Source organism: Danio rerio, chromosome 3 (assembly GCF_052040795.2).
Source record: "Danio rerio strain M-AB ecotype USA chromosome 3, GRCz13ab, whole genome shotgun sequence".
Lineage (NCBI taxonomy): Eukaryota > Metazoa > Chordata > Actinopteri > Cypriniformes > Danionidae > Danio > Danio rerio.
The window spans coordinates 51547670-51571149 of NC_141023.1; the positions used below are offsets into that span (position 1 = coordinate 51547670).

Sequence of the window (23480 nt, forward strand, 5' to 3'; positions counted from 1 at the left end):
CCTCTTATTTAACCCCTTCATTTACCCATGCTGCAGTTGGTTTAGTTCAGTCACAGCAGGCTGTCATATACTGTTTGTGTTCAGTTCACTGAATCACAAATGCAAATCATAATAAGTTTACCCGTTCTCAAATCTGATCTCAGTGTACTGTTCTAATAATTGAATATCTTGAGAAATTTGTTTATTTCGAGTCAGAGGGGGTATCAGGCATGTTAAAAAGTTAGTCTTTGTGGATAAGTGCTTATCAGAGATGAGAATTGTTTCAAATGATTCAGTTCTATTTGGTGAACTAGTTCAACTGATTCACTTAGAAGATCCGGATAAAAAAATGAGTCATTTGCGATCAGTATCACTAATATGAAAATAAAACCCATTATTGGGCACAATGTAAATGCATACTTTTAAGTGTCTTCTTGGGTCGTATTTAATGTCACCATGCTGCTGTCATGTCCAGTCATTGTTTTTGTCACAGGAGCAACATTGAGTATGACTGGAGAAGGACTAGCTTGATCTGGCCACTGGCATCAGGATTACAGATTTCTATGTGCCATACGTGTCAAACACCTGCAGCGCAAAGTAAATGGATTTACTTCCAAACGGCTTATTTATTAAATACATTTACAAAGACTAAAACGAAGGATGTTATTTCTATAATTTTAGTTAGTTTCATTTAGTCTTGTATGTACACAAAACATCTAGTTTTTGTTTTTTCGTTCGTTTTTGTTAACTATAATATCTTGAATGGGTACTTGAACGAATATAGCAAATAACAGTTGAAAACTCTTGCTAGGTTATTGAGATTTTATAATGAGAGAGGAATTCTTTGTATGAAAAGAGTATACCGTCTAACTGACTAGCCAAATTAATTTTGTTCATTCATTCATTCTAGGCGATGCAGTGGCACAGTAGGTAGTGCTTTCACCTCAGAGCAAGAGGGTCACTGGTTTGAGCCTTGGCTGAATCAGTTAGTGTTTCTGTGTGGAGCTTGCATGTTCTCCCCGCGTTTACGTGGGTTTCCACCGGGTGGTCCGGTTTCCATCACAGTTCAAAGACATGCAGTATAGGTGAATTGGGTAGGCTAAATTGTCCGTAGTGTATGAGTGTGTGTGGATGTTTACCAGAGATGGGTTGCTGGAAGGGTATCTGCTGTGTAAAAATGTGCTGAATAAGTTAGCGGTTCATTCCACTGTGGCAACCCCAGATTAATAAAGGGACTAGGTCGAAAAGAAAATTAATGAATTCATTCATTTTCTTTTTGGCTCAGTCCCCTTATTAATCAGCATATTATCTGTTCATATTTTAATATAAGTCTCTGATATTTTAAATTTATCGTCCATGACTGGCAAATAATTTAACTTATACTTAGACACAGTATTAAATAAAAACAACAATTTTGTAAGCTAAAATTTTTTTCACTTGCAGGGTATAAGGTGGAAAAACATTTACAGCGTAATATAGTTAAGAGAAGTTCAGATCATTATACTGAATTGTACTTTTGAGTCTCGTTCATTGAAATGAACAAATTTTGTTTGCCAAAATAACATTAAAAAGTTCCATAGGTTAAAATGTTAAAATAGGTACTTCCAAACACATCTACAACTAGCCCAAACTTTGATCACAGTACAAACAAGTCATAACTAGAATGCCTCCATACATAGAATGAGAAAATAATCCTTCATCATTGTTTACCTTGTGCTTTGATTATCATTAACTTTAATCACCTAATCTGGTGTGTCTTCAAATTGGAGTAATTCGTTTACCTGACATGGATCAAATCTTTGCCTAAATCTAAATGCAAATGTGAATGAACAACTCAAACCGAGGACTGGCAAGATGAACCGATCAAGTCTTTTTCCTGTTTTACATGCAAATGTTTGGCTTCTGTCATTCACATAATGAACGAACGACTCAAACCGAGGACTTGAGAGATGAACGGATCAAATCTTTTTCCTTATGCAAATGAACGAATCACTTCCTGAGAGGACTCATTGTTCTCAAGTCACATAAAATATTTGTTCAAAATGAACAAATCGTTCAAGAACAACCCATCACTAGCGTAATAGTCACTAGTAATTTTATAAGGGCTACTTTTTACTCATACTTTGTGTAGTATTTAGAGCAGATAATTTTATTTTACTTGCTCTTTATTTTTTGAGGAGTAATGTACTTTTACTTGAGTATGATTTTTTTCTATTGAGTTCTGGTTCGGGTAAGATAAAAGCGTATCAAAACCAAGGTAAGATAATGTAGTCACAATTTTCTCTTTTGTTTGCTTTTAAAAACACCATGGATTTTGCATTAGAGAAGGATTTAGGTCAGTTGTTCATTAGGTGATCTGTACAACAAGCTTTACCTATTGTACAAGAAGGACATGCATTTAAAACTTACAACAAAATATACCCTGTAATGTGTTTCAGATTATAAAACAAAATGTAGACAGCGTCCTCTAGTGGATTTGTCATCTGAAACTTAAAACAAAAAGTATCCGGACAAACAGGCTGAGGCACGTTTTTCCACTTCCCATGTCATTCTTCAAAGAAAGGAAACACATGTTTAGTATTCTCTCACAACAGAACTCAGAACTCACTACATTCTTGAGCTAAGAACTTAAATCATGAAATGATAAAACAATCCCATCCAAATGAGAGACCATAGTTTGAGCATTAGCAAGGATTCAAAATAGCATGCAAGACATAAGGTGAACATATTTACAAAATTGTTGTAGAATTCAATGCCGATTTACTATTTACATTACAGTACAAATTGCAGTAGGTGTTTTATTATTGTGTCAAATATTTAGTAGTAGACATTTTCAGGAAATTTATTTTAATATTGATCAAGAGTCAAACAGAATATGAAGCAATTTGGAGGGAGATGAGTCTTTTACAGCATGCATTACAACAATAATGTAATAATAACAATAATTTTACAACAATGCTAAATTAACAGTACCATAAAGAAGCTGTACCATAAAACAGGAAATTAGGGTTTGGGTTGTGTACGTGAGGAACGAGTGGACTTGATAAGCGTAGTGGAACAGATGGATTGTGTTTTCACTGTTATATTTGTATCTATGGCAGCTATGGATATGAAGTGAAGTGTCAGACAGATGCCATTGGAGGGTGGGATGGGATTTGCACGTCCTCTTCACCGCGAGGGCTGTGAAAGGGCAACAGGCCCTGAGCTGAAACAAGCTAAATCTTGAGGAAGCCAGGAAGGAAGTGCTAAGAGCACAAATGAATGCCTGGGAGTCTTCTCCACATTCTAGCTTTGTTCATTAATCCATTTGTCATCTTTTTTTAAGTAAAGTATAGAGGACCATTGTAAAGTACATTTCATGCTGTGATTGTGAGAGGTACCCATATTAAAGGAACACCCAACATTTAAAAATATCCTCATTTACTCTCAACCCTCAACCTCATAAGATTACTCTTTCCTCTGTAAGTCAAAAGGCAATTTTTTTTATCATGTGCTCAATCCAACTGCGTAAACAACTATTACAATAATAATTGCATCCCGCTTCTCTGCACATTTTTCATGTGTTATATTTAACACACCTGATTAAGATGTGCTCAGGCGACAAATTTCACTGAGGTTGTGATCTTTAATCTCTTTCTAAGAGCATCAGTCTCCCATGCCAGAATCACCAGTTTGTGCCCTGCTCAAGGCAGGTTTTTGTTAGATCGTAGTGGTTGTATTGGTGCTGTGACCCAGATGATCGTAAGGTTTAGGGAGTGAGTGCATTGGAGGCAAGCTGGTGAGTACTGTGTGGTTAAACTTCACTCTCCTGATCTCAAAAAGGGATCTAGCTTTAAACTCTACAGGCCAAGGTCATTAGCTTCTTTGGTAGAGTCAGTTTAGGCCCCTCTTGTAGTAGGTGGGTGTCAGACCTGAAGGTTAACAGCTGCACAGTGTTAATTTCTCCCTACTCCCTCTGCAGGGAAATCTTTAATTAACAACATCACTGTCTGCATCCTCTTCACACATACGACACTTACTAGTGTAATAAATATGGGCGATTAGAAACATAATTATTCTGCTTGTATTCAACAAGTAATAAAACATCAACTTCTCCTACTCAGAAAAAGACTGGATGGTCAGTTGTGATCCAATTCCAAGGTATTTACGACACAAAGAAATGCTCAGAAATGGACACACAGACATGGTCAGAACTTCAATATGCTCTTTGCTTAAGACTGATGCTTTTAATGTAAACTTTTTATTAATCAGGTGTTTTGCAACAAGTCACTTGCTTCTGTATTAATATTATAGTTTTAATACTTCTGCAATCAATGTTTAACTCTACCACAGGCAAACAAGATCATAGAAGGCTCATGTTTGATGTCCCTGCAAAGCTAATTTGGTGTACTGAACTATTGTTTACATTTTATGTTAATATGTGTGCAACATATTAACATTTAAAAAAAACATTGGAACAAACACTATAAACTAGGGATGCATCAATATGGGTTTTTTGGCCGATAACGATAACCGATAATTCTTCAGACTTAAGGGTCGATAGCCGATATGTATGGGCCGATAATCATAAATATTTCAAAATGTTATATTTTTATACAGCAAACTTTATGAAAGATTGAACTGCACTCATAAACAGAATAGTCTATACTCAAAGCAAAAAAGCTCTGATTTCAAAATTGCAAGGTCATAATAGACCCATATTCACGATTTCACATAAATCAGCATGCAAAAAAAAATTATTATTTTATTTTCTTCATAGCAAATTAACACGCTTGACTGTTGCATAAAATTAATAAATAACAAAATGGGATTTATTCAACAAGCAAGTTAAATATATTTTAAATAAGATGAAAATGAAAGAGCTAATGACTGAAACCAGCTTAAATGTTCTCGAATAAAACTTGTTACAGTGATGTACATATGTACAAATATGTCATGTCCGAAAAAGCCTTTTTTAGAGGTGTTTTGACAGTTCAGAGCCACCGTACAAGTGAAAAGCTAGAGACGGTATGTATAATTTTAAATAATGTGACCTAAATTCATAGTATTTAGCGTTTTAGATTCTTTTGAACACATGTAGTGCAGTGCTTGCTGTCAATCGCGGGGAAAATGATCGCTGAAAAGTTTATTATAAACCGATGCGAGGGCGACGATTTGCCCTTGGAGTTAGATTTCGATACAAACCTGAGCTTTGAGCTCAGATGAGTTAATGACAAACACATAGCGGAATATAAAGACAGAATGTGTAGTGAGTTGAGAACCCGTATGCTGGATTCAGTGACCGGTGCACCTAGGCTCTCTCTCCCCTGTTGATCTGTGAAGGCTCAAGGCTGTCAGATGTGTGTGCGCGCTCGTTATAATCAATATGAAAATTCCGATCAAACTGAATTCAGTCTTACATCAACAACACATGGCAAGCAAAGTGTTGATAAAAACAAATAATCATAGTAGATTACAAACATCCTGACAAGTTTTTTGTTTAGCCTGTGTGCAGGGTCTGCAGTTTGGTGTGTGTGTGTGTGAAGCGAAGAGAGAGAGACAGAAAAGAAGAGTGTTTTTTTCATGTTTTGAGTGATGTTCCCTCTTTGGTGATTGGGCCAAGTTACATGTGTCCTCTTTCATTCACCAGCTGCTAACTAAAAGAGAAGTGAGAAACTAATAGTAGTAATAAGTGAATCTCACCTGCAATCTCTAACTCAACAAAGAGACAGAGCAGAAAAGGTTTACATGTAATATTTTTCTTGAGGCGATTTAAAGCAAAATACACAATGACACTCAATCAAACATATCTACAATGATAAGGAACATGGTTACTTACTGAGTTATTAAGGCACAGCACTGCCATGTGAAGAAAGGACTGACTTTGAAGGAATAAACAATGTGAGGAGAGCTTTACTATAGCGCACTAAACAAGTCTAAACATGTTCTGCCCACGTGTACGTGGCAGGCAGGTCTGTACAATTACGTAATTTATTGGCTTAAAGATATCAGCCTAATTTGGACATCAAATCGATAACGATAATCTTAAAAATAGCATTTAATGGCCGATAACGACATGGCCCCCAATATATCGTGCATCCCTACTATAAACCATGCCTTGGGGGAGTTAATGTCTCATTGGTCATCAAAACCATCCTTGTAAAAGCTGGGAGCCTAATGCTGCACCCTAGAAGACTAATGGCCCGTTTCCACTGAGTGGTACGGTACGGTACTGTTCGGTTTTATGGCCGTTTCACTGTCAAAAGGCGTACCAAACCAAACCGTACCGTACCACTTTTTCGGGACCCTTTCGAAAGGGTCCCAAACTGCAGAAAGGGTCCCAAAAGGTGGAGCTACACGCGCAGCTGAACGCTATTGGTTTACAGAGATACGTCATTCGTAGAAGCAACAAGCCAGAATGTAAAAAAGGACCCGCCATGTTTAAAATACACAGCGAGAGATTACAGCGGAATTATATATACATATGCAGCCATGGTCGATCTTGCAAACAAACCCTGTCGTCGTCATGATAAACAGCCACAAAGCCATGGAGAACAGTGGATTTACCCTGTGCCGTGTAGTTTTTTACCAGCCAGTCTGAAGCCCGAGTGGTTTCGCTTTCTTCCTTGCGCTCGCCGCGTGTCTCTATCTGAAATAACAAACTTCTTGAGCTGATGATAATAACATGCACTTGATTATTGACAAGCTTTTGGAAACCCGATCCTGTGAGAAGCTGACAAACGAGAGTGACACATTCAGAAAGAAAAGGGCAAACGCGAGAGTGGGGCACAGTCCGCGGAAAAAAAGGCGAAGCCAAGGAGCACGTTATTTCTTCAGCAAACATGAACAAACTGCCTTGTTTTAATCTGTATTATCACCTTTTGGACTAATATGAACTGGGAATGATGGAATGACTCTCTAACAGAGGCTTTATGTGCTGCTGAAGATTACAGACACAGATGAGAGGTTTACTCTGACTATAGGCTATACTTTGTGTTGTTTTGAACCTAATTAATCACGAAATGTCTGCTTTGTGTTGTTCTTCTGTAGTTGGTAACATATCGGAGACTGTAAGGGTCTGTATGTGTTCATATATGTTTATTTATTTATTTATTTTGTATAATTACAGACATTACAGTAGGCTATTTCGCACTGTCATTGATCTGAAGTTATAAACAACTCCTGTTTATAGAAAAGTTAGTAATAAACATTTATACACAAGTATTTATGTGTGTAAAGCATCTGTTTTGTGAGAAGTGTTTTTTATATTAGATGTGAACGACCTGTGCAGCTTTATTGTAGACATTTTCTCGAGCGAAAATGACGTTGACTAAAACTTTGTCATACACCATGCCCACCAAAAGGGTACCCTTGGTAGTGGAAACGCATGCCTGATAAAGGTGACCCGTACCGACCCGAACCGTACTGTTCTGTACCAGTCAGTAGAAACGAGCCATCAAACCCAGACAAGAGCGAACCCAGAACTAAAATTCAGGAGGACTCCAGAGAGCAGACAGGAACCCAAACAAAATGGGTTAATCGCACAGACATTTCCATCTCTAATACCTTTCTTTCTTTCTTTTTTCTGTCGAGAGTCAAGTTAAGTTTAGTGCACTGCAAAGCCAGTAGTTGACACGACTAGCCGGTTTGCCCTTCAAACCGACTCCACCCCACTCCAAGCAAACAAATTTGCTTCCTTCAAATTAAAATCATGATGGAATATCCTGTGGAGTCCTCTTCACAGAAGAGGTCTTCACTGGTTCATTTGGTTCAGAAAACTCAAGGTCCAACCCAAGACCAGATTAGGTCTTCATTGGTTCTGTCTCAAGTTGAGTTTTTCTTTAAAAAATGTTTTTGGGGCTTGGGTTAGATTTAGGTTAGTTTGGGTGGCGTATAGATTTTAGGATCTGAGAAGACCTCCACTTCACATAGCACTTATAGTCAAATTAGAATAATTGTTCAAAGAAATGAGAAACACACACAAAGTACAGATAGGTGTGGTTTGAGGACTGGGACTGAAAAACACTAGTCTACAACAATGCATGATAATGTTCTGTTTATTCACAGAAAATGACCTAATGGAAATGTCTGAACTGTTACTCACATTAAGCTCTGCCCTTCAGCCCATTCAAGCCTCTTCAAGTGTACACTTTGGTGACATAACGCTGTACAGACTGGTAATAGTATGCAGTGTCTACACCAGTGCAGGTTCAGCCAAAGGGCATATGCAGGACACATAACTGTAACAAGGGCTTTGATATCCTGTGCTTGAGCTCTGTGACATGCTTGAGCTCAAAGGGTAAAAGACCAAAACTCCACAATAAATGTGGAGTTAGGCCATTGGCAAGTGAGCTGAACTGTGGATAATTTTCCAATAGATTGGCACAAAATGCATTCAATTGACCTCATCTTTCAAACTGCACTCAGACGTAAACAATGCCAAACTCTGTGTACAGTATCCACAGCCAATTTGCACATTTACATAATCTTTTCAAAACCGTTAACGGTTTAAACAACTGCTTGTCAGGAAGAAACCACAGATTCAATATGCAGGTGAAGATTTATTTTAACTTCAAAAATCAAAAACGCCTCAGACAGAGGATCAAAAATATAAAAGAAAAAACACTGAATCAAAAGGGTAATTCAGGCAGCAGTAACTAGTACTGGACTGTAGTTCAATTGAATGCCCACAAGGTGGCGGATTCGTGGAGGTGGCGAGTATCCAGGCTTCGTGGGCGGAGCAGCCGGAAGACGAGCAGCTGCCGGTGGCCGGATGTCGGCAGGCGATGGAGTCCGAGCGCCACAAGCAATGACACCGATATGATAGCCTGACAGGGCAGAAGAGAGATGAGCAGAGAGGGCGAACGAAAACCGAAACTAATCTCTATGGAGCCAGATAGATACACAAGACAGGACAGGACAAACGCGGGTCTAGAGTGAGTGAGCTCGCGAAACACACAAGACGGTCTGACAAAGACAAGGAGGCAAGCGGGAATTAAATAGAGGAGAAAATCAAGGAGCTACAGGTGACAATCATTGCTTAATAAGTGAATAACAAGGAGGTGGGGAAAAGGATACGCTGACAGCAGAGCACATGGCGAACTGTCAAAACAAAGAGCATGTGCTCCGTGACGAAACATGACGGCGACACGCAAGACAACAAATCACAAACAGGTAGGTCTAACACACTCTTCATGCTGCTAGGACACAAAATCAAACTCTATGAGGTGGTATGACACCAACAACGGCTTCTGTTTCTATTTGCGCTATCAGCTGACCGCTTGCCTCCATGTGAACCGCTTTTCTGCTGTTACCAGTTTGCCCAATAGCTCGCCACGTACATTGGTGAACTTGAAACACAGAGAGGAGGAGTTCACTGTGACAATGGGATTCGAGTCCAGTGAAGAACAGTTCCAAAAAGCAGGTAAAACATTAAAGAAAATATAATAATAATAAATAAATAAATAACAGGGTGAGAACGTGGTAACATCTGAAAATGTGATACAAATCAGGTAGCCATGAGGGTTTTTCTTTTTCAGGATTGCTTTTAAAAACACTGTCAGTAGGGTTTATGAAAGGTGGATCAATCTGTGCTTTTGAAAACACAATTGGTTGGGTTTAGGGAAGGGACTGGGTGGGGGCATCAGTCAATTGGTCAGTCAGTCAGTCAGTTGACAGTGGCCTCTGGTGGATTTATTTGAGAAGAGCAGGCACGAATGGCACTTGCAAGAGAGATTTAAGATATGAAAAAGAGTACATATCAGCCTCTGGTAGATTCATGATAACAAAAACAATAACAAATAATAACGTTCCTCTGGGAATGTATTTTGCAGTCTCCTAAAAATGTGTCACGCTGAATTAAAAAAAAAAAAAAAACCTTCAAGGATGAATTAAATTACAAGTGTGGTTTTACAGTGCAAATAGAACAAAACAAACAAACTGAGAACACAAACAGCAAACCACCATTGCTAAAATAAGCGCTGTAAAATGTCCCATAGACAGCCGAGACTAGTGAAAACAGAACTAGGGAGAGTTCGACGCACAATGCCATAGATTGCCCTTACAGAGACACAAAGAGTAACATGAACAGACAACAAAAATCTGACAATGAAACAAGGTAAATCACTTTGAAATAGGTGCGGAAATAAACAACAGCTGGAGTCAGCTGATTAAAACAGCTGATCACGTGATGCAATAATGAGCATGACACGTGACAACAACAACACTACACGCCACAACAAATGCACATTGGGTAAGGAAAACATAACCACGTGACAACAACACAACACACAATAAGTGACAAAATACAAACGCAGAGGGTGCACACAAACCCATTACCATGACGAAATGTGTAAAGGGGTGTGTATTACTAATAAGCCTGGGCTGGTTATTTAACAAAATTTTTTTACTACTTAGATTTTTTGTTTACTTTCTAGTCCAAATATTTAACAACTCTTAAATCAAGAAGCATTTTCTACACAAGCCAAAACAATTATCCTGAAGGGTGCAGATGCAAAAGCCGCTAAACACCACTTCTGCCAAAAATTAGATGATGACATTGAGTGAATGCTTTAAGCATGTAGTACATGTTCAACAAATCATTTTGGTTCAGGTCATCTAAATCACAGCGTCAGTGCATTTAGAAATAACAGTTTGTTGGCTAAAGCTTCTTAACGCCACTTGCCTTTGACAGCAAAAGCCGATATGTCCTGAGAACCAATCAAAAGGCGTGAATCGAATCACATATTTTTAATGTAGCAGTGCGCTGATGTAGCTGGCTTTTATGAGGATACTGTTTTTATTCCGCTTGCGATTTTAGATTTTAAAAGATTGAGTTTGATGTACTGCATGAGCCTGCTTGCTGTCACTAAAAGGCAAATGAAAACTTCCCTTACCTCAAAACTCTTTGTTTTATAAGAAAAAGAAAAATGTCTGAGAGATACTCAGACACTCCTTTTTTTGCACAGTACCCTACTTAGTGATTTGAAGGTTTTTGCAAGAAAAGCACACGTGGATTTAGCTGGTTTTGATGGAAAATAAATTCTACTTTGTTAAAAAACAAAGAATTGTCTAAAGTGACATTTATGAAAATAATTTTTATTTTATTTACTATATTTTAACCTTTTCCTTACCTCTAAAACCTAATCTGATAGAAAGTGCTCATTTACAAATAAAAGAGGTCTGATGGATTTAGAGGGTTTTGGTTTTTGCACACTTCAAATAATGTGTATAAGTTAAGTGGGTTTTCTTTAAAACAAACAAAACAATTTCCCAATGGAATAAGCAAATTAATCTAGTTTTTATTTTTGAAAAAAGATATTTTCTTACCCAATTGACAGTTTTTTTTTTCTCTTGTTTTAGGTAAAAACTCACTTAAATTTGACATATAAATTTTTAAAACAAGACGATATGTTTTGCTTGTCTAGAAAAGCCTCCTTGGTTTAATAAGTTTTAGATATATAGACTGCAAACAACAAAAACTGTAAGTAAAACAGCATTTATTGCAGTGTACAGTTAATAAAATAAAAATAAATAGTTTAGAAATACAAAATATTTTACAAACAATTAGATTTAGTGTTTGAGATAAGGATTCAGTATTAGTGATAGGGTTTAGTCCATCTAAATCAACTAATGTCCTGCATAGTTTAGCTCCAACTTCCTTTAAAACATCTGCCTGAAAGTTTATACTCTCAGAAATAAAGGGACTAGAGCTATTTTAAAAGGGTGGTACCCTTTCAAAAGGTACACATTTGTACTTTAAGGGTCCATACCTCAAAACTATATATTATAATGCCTAGAAAGAGCTTGATTAGCTGCTTCAGGTGTGTTTAATTGGGGTTGGAACTAAAATATGCAGGACACCGCCCCTCCAGGATCGAGTTTGGACACCCCTGATCTCAACCAATGGTCTCAAACTCAATTCACAGAGGGCCACAGCTCGGCAAAGTTTAACTCCAACCACCTCCAACTCACACCAGCTTAATAGTCTCAAGCAGTCTTGAACCACTTGATTAATTGGAGCAAAACTGTGTAGAGCCGTGGCTTCAGGACTGAAGGTTGAGACCTCGGGCCCTATTATACACCCAATACAATGCGGCGCAGGGTTTGACACAATTTTTGTTTGCTAGTTTCAGCATTGCACCATGCTGTTTAAATAGCAAATGCATTTGCTCTCATATGTGCGCCCATAGGTGTTCTGGCCTAAAAAAGGAGGCGTATTAAGGCACATTGCTGGCACATTGCTATTATGTGTATCTTTAATAGACTGCTCAATAGACCAGTGTACAGCATGTTAGTTGTGTGCCTCACTTACACACTGCTTAATAAACACAGGATGCACAAAAATATGCAAATATAAAAAGGTTTTATTTTAAAAATTATTATTTTCTAGCCTACATAAATATAAAAAACATAATTTCTTGCCTTGTTTTTCTCGGGGGGCTTTTTCAGTTTATTCATAACAATTTGGTTTTGTATAATGTTATTATTAATATTATTATTTATTATATGCAGATTTATATTTGTTTTATTAAAAACAAGGTTAGATTTGCCCACCTGTTAGGTTTTAGACCGTATGGGGCATAGCGTATTTGGATATAACTGTTTTTTGACCACACTTCGTTATTATTGTACATTTATTTGTTTGCTGGAAATTAGAACTAAATTTAGAAATAGTTTTTACACAAATCTTTGAGCTTAACAAAGGAAAATAATTATGTTTAGGCTAATAGATGTCTTTGCGTACAACATGTTTCCTTATCCACAAGAGTGAAAGTGAAAGTAAAGAATGAGGAGGCTCTTCTCTCATTCTCGCGCTGCAGATGCTGTTTAACTGTTTTCCTACTAGTGAAGTGTTCAGTTTTTCCACTTACTAAGTCCGCCATGTAAATAGCAAATGCGCCATGGCGCAACGCAATTGACTGGAATGAAAAAAAAAGTGGATTTGGTCACGCCTTAATGCTTTTGCACCCTGAGCTTTAGGCTTTGCGCATGGATCTTCAAAATAGAGCCCCTATGCTCTAAACAGTTATCCCAATATTTACTTCAAACATTATTTACTTCAAACATTAGAGTACAATGCTTTGTATTCTTTGTAATTCATTTTCTGTACAAAAATGTACACAAATGCTCTGTGAAATGTTACATTCCGACCAAAGTTGGTATTCACTTTCACTGTACAGAAAAGAACAAATGGTAAATTCTACAACAAATTAATATTTTCTGTAAAGAAATGAACTTAAGTTACATAAAATAGACTATACCACTTCATAGATTCTAGATAGATGTAAGGCACACTGCTGTTCTCACTCTGTTTTTGTGTTTATCTTTCTATCTCTCTTTCTACAGCTGTTGAGTAATTCTCGAGCCTCTATTTTCACCCCTCAGGCTCTACGCACCCAGCTGAAGGAGATGCTCCATCCAGACGACAAAATGTATCAAAATGAAACCATGTAGACTTGGTGACAGATATAGTAAAACGAGAGATAATGAATGCATTTTCAGCTAGTTATTTCAAAAAGCTGATGTGCTGTCCCTGGTGTGCTTTCCATTAAACCAGCTGCTATGGCTCACAGATGCTGTCTGTCAGAGATGAGTATCACCAAACAATACCTATATATTGACCTGTGTGAGCTTGCATATGTTGTCCGCATTGGTTGTAAATCAGTTTTGGATGCATCTTGATTTTTTCTTCAGTGATTCAGAAAATTTCTTCAAGGACGTGAACATATTTTTGACCCGGGGCCACAATAGAAGTCATAAGGAAAATTTTATAAATTTATGAGTAAAAAGTCATAAATACATTGAAATTGGGATTTATTCATCATTTGAAAGTTGAATAGACTGTTTATTTGAATATGTTTTATTAGAACGAACAATATTTGGCTTAGATACAACTATCTGAGAAAAAAAATCTATTAGAGAGCCTTCATTATGCGTTAAAATTATCATATTTTTATTTTGGGGGTCTCCAACAACATTCTGATATGCATGCAAGGTCAATAATCATTTTCATTGTCTTATAATATCCATTTATTTTTACCTAACTATCCCAATGACTCCCATATGATTCATTCATCGATTCATTTGTTAAACCCCTCCTAAGCGCAATGCTAATCTCTGCTAATCTGTCTGACTACCCCGTCTGTTGTGATTGGTCGACTGCGTTCAGCATGAGACTGAGAGAAATGCCCACCACAGCTTATCAACAATTTTGAAGTAGTCAGAGTGCAGAGTGTTTGTGTGAGACCAATAGAGGAGTGCATTAAAGCAATGCAGTTAAACACCAGTGTATTACTCTATTCTTAACACATTCAGTATTAATCCACACAGCGGCAAAAGCGGAACTATTTTGAAACTTGACTGCCACACGTGTGTAGGAACGGCTGACAGTCATTTGTAACAAAAAACAGTAGTGGTTCGCAAGCTCACAAATGCATTTAAATCCATAAACGCATCACATTTTCAACCTGGCTTTAGATGCGATATGAGAATATTAAGAGTTAAGCAGAGACAGTACAAGCAGTTACAAGTAACAAAACACAATTAAATACTTAATTTGCAAGCTAGAGAAAACAAGGACACAACAGTTTTAATTGCATTTACTTTCACTTGTGAAAGGAAGCAAGAAACTGATTCATGAACTCTTTACTATAAATTTCCTTTCAAGCTTTGACAAAGTGCCATAAAGTCTTTTCCGATTCTTCCTTTAACAAACGGCCCCTTTTGAATCCCCCTTTGAAAGCATGTAGAATACTGAAGCACTCGTCAGAAAAATGATGGAAACACAGCACAAGGCAAGGTATTTTTGCAAAAATAAACTTCAACCACTGACTCTTTACAGCCTTATCTTTGGTAAGGAAAATAACACAGACTTTCACCTCACACTTTAGAGCACAGCTTCTATGCGACTTGATTCAACCAGGATCTGCTACAGTGTTTGTTTTCCTCCTTTTCTTTCTACTGTTTGTAGGTGGGGCCGGGGGTTTTAATTTTCCCGGGTCTGCGTGCGCATCAAATAAGCAGGGCTTGAGTTCTGTATTAACGTCATGCTGACACTGGTGCACTTCCAGATTTAAACCATAGCTTGATTTTTTACTTCACTTAGAGCTGTGGTACACACTGCATGGAATGTCATTTTCAAAAACCCATAATAGGAGCTCTTTAAAAAAATCACACTTAAAGATGCCTAAATTAAGAATTAATTTTTTATATATTTATGATGATAAATTTACAAAATGTCTTTAGGTAACATGATCTTTACTTAATTAGCTATTTCCCAGATGACCTTTGACTATTGCCAAATTACCAAAATAAATGACCAAATTACCAAATAATACCTGCCATGAGTATAACTGCATTTACCATCGGGAGGCGCTATAATCACTTTCGTAGGAGAATTATGCTTTCACAGTCCAAAATAAATAAACACTGACTGTTTCTCAATTCCAAGAATGCAAAGACCAAATTTTTGTTCTTGTGGAGATCTGTATTGCCAGGTCACCTTGGAAGAACTATTCATTGTTTTTCCCCTTTTTAAAATATATACAATGCAAAAAACATTTTAAATGTACGTTGCACTATATAAATAACACAGATTTTAATACAAATTTCAGCAAATAAACACCCCAAACGTGTTAATGCCTTTATTAAGATGTCCATGATAATGTTTATATTCACACAGTTTCATTTAGGGAAACTCCTGAGATAAATAAGTTATATCTCAGAACTTTAAAAATAAAACTATATTAAATGCTGCGTTTCCAAACATAATTCCGTCGCAATGACTTCTGGGACTTCTAGAGCCAGTGCGGTGTTCAAGTCTGCATCCATGCGCCCTCGATATCAAGAACACATTTTTGCAGTAAATCTGTCATTCACAACATTTAATGCAGAGAAGTCTCTTCTGGTCTTTGGATAATTATGCATTCAGACGTTAATGTCCAAACAAAGATTTCTTTATATAAGTTCAGTATTGTTGTTGCAGAGGAAATATTACACAGAAAATGCCATTTAAATATTTTCCAGTTGGCTAAATTTAAAATAACAAACCTAGTCATACAAACCTCTCTTGATGGTTGGTCTTGCGTGTCCATCATGTTTGTAGTTTATTTACACTTTTCACCCATGTTTGTAGTTCTAATCAAATTCACGTCTAACACTCAATGTATTGTGAGCAATATCAGTGGTTAGAGTATGGACGGTTCTACACTTACAATTTTTACCAGAAATAATAAACCATCTGGCAACCTTTGGGATACTTTTTTCAACATAATACGATTTGGAACATGCTAATTTTATTTTCAAATACTCGTTAGAATGGATAGTATGCAAATTTGGGCGGTAAAATAAAGTGTGGAATTATGGACACTTCACATACTCATTAGCCGCATTTCCACTGTCGGGCCAGTGCGAGCCATGGCTTTTATCGAGCCAGGCCAGGCCAATCGCCCAGGAGGTTGAGTAGTAAGCCTAAAATCATGTCGCGCTTCCACTGTCAGGCTAGTAGCTTGCAGCAGTAATGAAATATTGCCTATATTTTGTTGCGCTTAGCAGCTATTCACTAATAAAGCTTTACATTTAAAGTTTCATTTTTATTTTTACCATGTCATATTAAAACATAAACTCTTGTATGAGAACATTTTTGAACACATTTTGTATTTGCAGTTTTCCTTAATCGTTTGTAAAGTGGCGCTGCGCAGGACAAATGCATTATGAAACGACAACGATTTGATTAACAAAAGCTTGATTTGATTTATATCAGCGCATTCAAATACTTTATAAATAATATTTTAAACCTCCTGCGATGTTTATTGTTTTTAGAAATTATCTAAAATCTTTTTTTTCAGATAGGCCTTTTAAAATAAGTTATATATGGCTTAAAAACAGTTTAATTTATGTATTGTATATACCTACATTGTTATAGCTTTTGTTTGTTTTTATTCATTCATTCATTCATTCATTCATTTTCTTGTCGGCTTAGTCCCATTATTAATCCGGGGTCGCCACAGAGGAATGAACCGCCAACTTATCCAGCATTTTTTTATGCAGCGGATGCCCTTCCAGCCACAACCTATCTCTGGGAAACATCCACAAACACTTATTCACACTCACTCATACACTACGGACAATTTAGCCCACCCAATTCAACTGTACCGCATGTCTTTGATCTGTGGAGGAAATCGGAGCACCCGGAGGAAACCCACGCGAACACAGGGAGAACATGCAAACTCCACACAGAAACACCAACTGAGCCGAGGATCGAACTAGCGACCTTCTTGCTGTGAGGCAACAGCATTACCTACTGTGCCACTGTTATATCCGATATTTGTAATTCTTTACATTATTTCAATATTTCTTAGGCTATTTTATCGAGATATGACACTATTGTTTTGAGCCTACAAAAGTTGACACATAATTTGTAAAGTTTTATGTCTTTCTGTTGTATTCATATTTTGTATTATCTCCAAAATAAAAAAAAAGAGCATCAACAGAGCTGTCAAGCTCTTGGCCGGTCTCTCACACACATACAGGCATCTAACGTGCACATATCATGCACAAACTCACCTTTTAAACTTTACAAAAGCAACCTCTCAACAACCTTTACTGGCTGCTGTGTCTTTAATATGGTGTAAAGATTATTATGCGTAATTGAAACATCAAGGAGGACGGAGCAAAGAAAAGTCACTTTAGAATGGGAAACATAAGGGCAATCTTAAGCAAAAAGACCCCAGCCTATAAGGTGTTTTATGGAATAGCCTATCTTAAACTGACTATATGTTTATGATTTATGACTGTTATGTTTATGTTTACTATATGAGCTATGTTTTCTTTCCCTTATTTATTTACTTATTTATTTGTTTGCCGCATGTACTCATGTATGATCAGAAAACTAGTGTAATGACGGCATGCCATATTTACCATACTCGGGCAAAGTCGGCCTCTCCTTTCAATTCACCTCGAAGCCCCAGCTGGCCCTCTTTGACCCAAGGTATTTGGCAGGCTGAAAAAGGCCTGCTGCTGGCCCCGAGAAAGCCCCGCTTTGGCATGATTAGGCCCCGGAAGTGACAGTGGAAACGCAGCTGGCCTTGGCTCTCTCGCTTTAGGCATGTTAGTTGAAATGCGGCTAGTGGCCGCAGCTTTGCTCAGGTATGGAAATGGTTTAAATTTCCACTTAGTAAAAAAGCCATTAGTGTTCCATTTGGGACGGCACTACATACTGTACATACTGTACCATGCTGTTGAGTGTGTGTGTGTAAGTACTTAGTGCATAAGTGCATTGTGTACTATTTGGAACCCAGCTATAGTCACATTTTACTAGCTAGCACTGGGGTGGGCAAACTTGATCCTGGAGGGCAGTTGTCCTGCACAGTTTTGCTCCAACTCTAATCAAACACACCTGCTTATAGACTTCTAGTGATCTTGAAGACACTGATTTGCATGTTCAGGTGAGTTTGATTAGTGTTGGAGCTAAACTGTGCAGGACATCGGCCCTCCAGGACCGAGTTTGCCCACCCCTGAGTTAGGGTCTCGTCACAGCAATGCCATGTTCTCCCCTGCTTCAATCACCTCATCTCTCATGATCATCATCACCTGTTTACCAATCTGTCATGCACCTGCACATCATTTAAGCATATCATCCCTTCACTTTAAAGTCAACCCTCAGTCAGCACTCAGTGTCCAACCTCGTCAATGCTGAAGGACTATGTTCTCGAAACAGTCGTTGGATTCAAATCAATGAATTAGTTACCTGCCTATATCTGTGTGATTCCCAGTGTCTGCATCCTTTTCCCATTGTGATTCTCCTGTCTGGTTGTCTCTTGGTCTCAAGTCTGTTTTCTGAGTCTCCTTGTTCCTCCGCCATCCCCATCTGGTCATCTATCCTTGCATCTGTCATTCACACGCTCTCCCTTACTGTTTTGACTGCCATCCTGTTTAATAAATGGTTTATACTTTCAACATACCAAGACCCTGTCTTAGTCCTTCTGTGACGCTTGTATTTAGATCTTGTATTTATTTTTTACATGACATGAATGCACCCATTCACGAAAGCCATTTAATGTGAAACCTTATAAATGCTCATGTGCAGATTGTGGTTCCCAAAATTAAATTGGATATTGAGGTTCCTAAATATTCCCTTGTGGAAAAAGAAAATGTATATATTTTTTATTATTTTTCTATTTTTTTTAATTAAACAATTGTATTTGTATTGTAAGTGATATACATTACCCAACTTTTTCTCGAGTGTGATATGTTTTGCATAGTAATGAAGCATTTTTGCAAAATTAGATGAAGCTGATGGAGATACAAATGTCACGTTAGAGTGATCAAAACAGGAACAAAAACAGGTGTAGAATCCAAGTGCAGTTTAATTGATGTATAGTGCAGTGAAAGGGACAAAAAAATACAAAAATCCAAAGTACAAAGTAACAAAATGGCAAACAAACAAAACAAGAAACTAAGACAGATTAACTCGAACTAGACTTTAACAAAATACAAGAATAAGATACCAAAAGAACAACATACCAAAGACGATAACGGCTGTAAGAATTGAAATATTACAAATATTCTGATATCTTTGACAATTCAAAACATGAGCTGAAAACAGAGACTGGTGACTTCACAACCCACCAGGGAGGAATGCGGGAAAAACCAGTTCCTGCTGCATTTGCATCTGACTATGCTGAGACTCAGCTTCATCCCCCCAAGTCACACATATGGTCATTTCAATGTTTCAATGTTTTAGACTAACCAAACTGACTTTAACTATCATGTTTGATATCATTTGAAATGTCTCAGTGCGATTGGTACAATGGTCTCATTCTCTCAGAAATAGACATAATCAGAACAATAAATACATAACTTCAGGCATCTTTTGAACCACTGTGAGGGGTGTGACTTTTACACTAAGTGTGAATGCCTTCTTTGTTATTCACACCCCCTTCCTTGAGGGAATTCTTGGATTATTTAAGGCAAGGTTTGAGAAAAACTCAGGGCGATTCTGCCTAACCAGATCAGCCCATAACATGGGGTCTGCCCCATGTTATGTATATTTCAAAGTCAGGAATGCATCTTTTCATCTTGGATTTATCTTTGATAATTTGATGTTTTGTATTGATCATTTATGAATTGACTGATTGAATTGGCATAATACATTTACCTGACTAATAAATTGTAATGTTTGACCATATTTTGCTCACTCTGTAATTATTAATTCAAGTAGATTACGCTGTATCCTTGTTTCCGCACGTCTTGCGTCAGGTCAGTAGACGGACTAAAATCCAATTGAGATGGAGCATTGGCACACTAATTGTGTTTTAGCGATCCGGCTGACTCTTGATATTGATTCATGTGTACTTAGGTGGAAAGGGCGATAACTTCCGTCTAGGTCAACAAGGTGTTGCACGACTAACCTAGATTGGGTACCCGACCTTTGTTTGAAGGTAATATTATTCTAAATTAAGTTCATATGGGAAACCATGGGCTTGGTGAAAACCAAAGTTACTATAGAGTCCAGTAGTCGGGTACATTTATATTAATGCCCTAACCTCTAATTAGAAATGATGATTGTCTTAACTCAAAGGTGTACACCTAAGCGGGACTAACTAAAGTATTTTAGAACGAGCGCGCTGGTAGCGGCCATCTAAAGTATTAGTCAATTTACCTCTGTTTAATATTCAAGACTGACCGGAGTGTGACCGTGAGGGACGCCTTCGGCCGAGGCGATTTCTCTGAGCGACATGAGCACCCGAATGAACGGATGTAATAGTTACTAGTGAAAACAAACGGTTCAAACATTTATCTAAATTACATATTGATATAATCTTCTTAATGTTTCATAATTGGAGTCAGATAAAACGAGGATAAATATATTAATATTCTAAACCACCTCATACTAAAATTGGAGTTAGATATGAGTTAAGTTTAATATAAATCAACATTGTGCACTGGAAAGACCGAACATGCAGTGAACCTTCATCCACCAGTGGACACCGGCATTGGGCCAACTGGGTGGACCTTACAAAATGGTGACCCATCTCCGTGATCTCCCAACTCAGGCGAGTTACGTCTTTCCAGCACAAAATGGATTTATATCAACCAAGAGGTTTGGATCTTCTATTCTATCTTCAGCTGCTGTGGTAAGTCAATTCTTCTTTGCCTATTAGAAATGTTGAGGGAAAGCTGGACGCACCCTATATAAACACATTGATAGAATGAGTCGGAAATGCTCAAAATGTTAGACCGGAATGCGTTATCCGGTGGGGTTGAGAATTAGACAAAACCACTTTGATTATCAGGGACATGATAACAGCAGTATAGAAAAACGCCATCCCTTGCTCTGAAATATCTCTTTGTCTGCTAGGCAGCAAGAGTTGAAGCTTAAATTGGAGTAACATCATCCAAATTATATTCTGGAACTCAGTGGAGAGTCACAAATTAGATCCTAAAAGTTTGAATCTAAAATATCCATTGTTTTTAAATCTACTGTTTTATAAAAAAGAGAAAAATGGAAAAAAGGAAAACAGGAAAAAATGGTTTAAGATTTAAAAACAATTGTAAACTTTTAAATTGGATTAATAACAACAGTCTGTTTAAAGGCATTTGCATGTGAAAAATAAAGGTGAGCAGAACAGAATGATTTGATTGCAAAAAAGACAAATAAGCTCTAATGAAAACTCTGCTTTTACAAATCAGAAATTTGCCATTTAAATTTAATGGGGATAAATTCAAATATGATGCTGATCAATTAAAATATCCACTATACTTTAATTTAATCTCGAAACAGACTAAATATAAAAGATTTTAGCTTTAAATAAGCCCTTAGACCTCCTGATTGCTCAAACCTTTTCATATTCAAATGGCCTGACAGAGAGCAAAGAAGTCTCACCTCAGTGATAATAAGATGCTCAGAATGTGTTTGCTGTAATTGCATAAAACAATGCACTGTGTTCTAAAACACTCTCCAGAGACCAGATATAATTATATTTAATACATACTATTTTAATATAATATAATTACATTAGGAATAAACAATAATGTACATTATATTATAATCGCCAATCATGGCACTAAAGACTAGAGATGAAACATTCACTTTGAGGAGGTTTGCTTTCTTTATGCTTAATGAAAACACTGACAGAACTACTATAGAATAACTGATTGTAAACCAATATAATCCTCGCTGAAAAAACACCACCTACAATTAAAATTTGATCAGAGAGTTAAACTCACCAGAAAAATAATGAAAGGGGGATGGATATGATAACATTCAGAGTTACCAAAGTTTTTATGGGTCAAAAGATCTAAGAATCTGTGAGTCACACCATAAAATGACAACCGTTAAGCAGAGAACACCAAAAGGGTGAAATGATTTCTGCCAACAGATCTGACTGTTAATGAGAGCAAAAAAATGAACTATGGGTATCGGCCCATTAGATTGTGAACTGAAATTAATGAAAAATCATTGATTGATTCAGAAAAATGTCCCCAGCGGAACTGGGAGATAATGCTCAGAATACAGCAGACTGTGTAAACAGGTGTTACACACTCACAGATCTGACCAGCAACATCATGTGGCTTCCAGAATTAATATTGCAAAATGATGCATTAACATTAATTCCACATGATTGAATTTGAAACTGATGAAAATTCTAAAATAACTATGGTTCTTCTCTGCTTTTGTTCTCACCTTAGGCGGACGAATAACAAAGAACACTCAAGATCCGGTCCACATCAAACAAATACAAATGAGGGCGACAAAAGGTTAAGCCATAACCTGAGAGGCCAAAAGCCTCCCGTCTTGCATCTCAAAGCAAGAACCCCTGTGAGGCAAATCCCTCACCTCCTGCAGATCCAGCTTTGAACATTGCACCTTAACATGCTCCGTAAAAGATATTATATGGAATCAATTTGAGCCGGAACACACCTCATGTTCACATTCTTATGCTGGCTCCCTGCTAAGACAGGACTAAAATTTTGCAACACAATTATAAAAGTTGATTACCATATTCGGAGCATTACACTGACACATAGCCACAGGTAAACCCAGGCACATAGATAACACCTCAGTCTTCAAAGACCCAGGAGTCAAATCTATCGTTTGTCCATGTTTATACAAACAAAACACATTAGCCTCACACACATAGAACAGAATAATTAATCTGATGACAGATGAGACAACAAACACCCTCTGACACCCTCTGTCAGCTGAAAAGAAATTACACATTTGCATGGCTTTGACAACAAATTGATGGTATAAAAAAATTTAAGGATAGATACACTGACTGTTATGAGGATGGTTGACAAACCAGAGGGCCCCTGGTTTTCCAATCTATCACCAATAACAGGTATAAGTGCTAAAGTGATTAAAATTAAACCGAAGTGAGGACACTTCTAATAATCACTAGGACATTTAAATTTGACAAATACCATCAATTGTGTTCAAGCCCCCCCACACACACATAAACACACACACACACACACACACACACACACACACACACACACACACACACACACACACA

General features: G+C 37.3%; 1 protein-coding gene and 2 long non-coding RNA genes across 4 annotated transcripts in view; 2 read left to right on the forward strand and 1 right to left on the reverse strand.

Annotated features, from left to right (window-relative positions):
- The window catches only part of LOC147846039 (uncharacterized), a 531070-nt gene that overhangs the window by 348176 nt on the left and 159414 nt on the right, over positions 1-23480 (forward strand). The gene's annotated exons all lie outside the window — the stretch shown is intronic.
- On the forward strand, positions 8741-17424 carry LOC147846044 (uncharacterized). Its single transcript, XR_015481251.1, has 3 exons — positions 8741-9132; positions 9232-9382; positions 13345-17424. It is a non-coding gene; the product is annotated as an uncharacterized LOC147846044 (long non-coding RNA).
- gcgra (glucagon receptor a) overlaps positions 16896-23480 on the reverse strand; it is a 213987-nt gene continuing 207402 nt past the window's right edge. The window contains exon 12 of the transcript XR_015481187.1: positions 16896-17015. The gene's annotated coding sequence lies outside the window, so the exon portion shown is untranslated. The remainder of the gene's footprint in view (positions 17016-23480) is intronic.